Source organism: Rhipicephalus microplus, chromosome 5, assembly GCF_043290135.1.
Source record: "Rhipicephalus microplus isolate Deutch F79 chromosome 5, USDA_Rmic, whole genome shotgun sequence".
Lineage (NCBI taxonomy): Eukaryota > Metazoa > Arthropoda > Arachnida > Ixodida > Ixodidae > Rhipicephalus > Rhipicephalus microplus.
This window is the reverse complement of record NC_134704.1, coordinates 179,513,325-179,514,031: the sequence shown is the minus strand read 5'-3', so window position 1 is coordinate 179,514,031 and position 707 is coordinate 179,513,325.

Here is a 707-nt window from a genome sequence, read left to right as displayed (position 1 = left end):
AAGGAGAAGAGTGGGCCCCGTAACTGTCTCTCAGGGGGAGGACATCTCAACAGTAGCTCACGAGGGGTGGGAGTAGAGAAGGGATTCAAAGGATAGGATTAAAAGGTAGAGAGATAGAGAGAGAGGAAGGAGAGAGCGAGGCGCAGAGACAGCGAACGACGGAAGTAAGGAGAAGACAGGAAAGATGACACGGTTGCAGGAGTACGAGGACGGGGAATCACTGGCGAGAGCTCTTGTCGGCGACAGGAGATGGCATAGGGCTAATCCAGTCGACCAAATTTAAGCTACGCTGTCGTCGTCGTCAGGGACCGGCGTCAGGAGGTGGCGTAGGACCAACCAAGTCGGCCAGAGCTGCACTGTCGTCGGAGATCGCGAGGGCACAACCGGTCGGCACGAAATTCAGCAAGTTAGTCGGATAGTGGGGTTCAATAACTCCAATATGACGTGAGTAGGCGAACTTATAGCGAAAGCTATGTATGCCTTAGCCAAAATACAGCATCCAATCAGTCACGCTCTTCCGGGAAGCAATGGGGAAAGATTTCATTCTTTTCGTATGTTTTTCGCCTCCATTAGCCATCTGCGATTGGTAGAAGCATGCCATTAGCCGACTACAATAGGTCAAAGGGTCACTGCAACCAATTGGAGACGGCTAATGGCCACGAGAAACATAGAAAAAGAAATAGAATCCTTCCGCGGTCACACGCCTG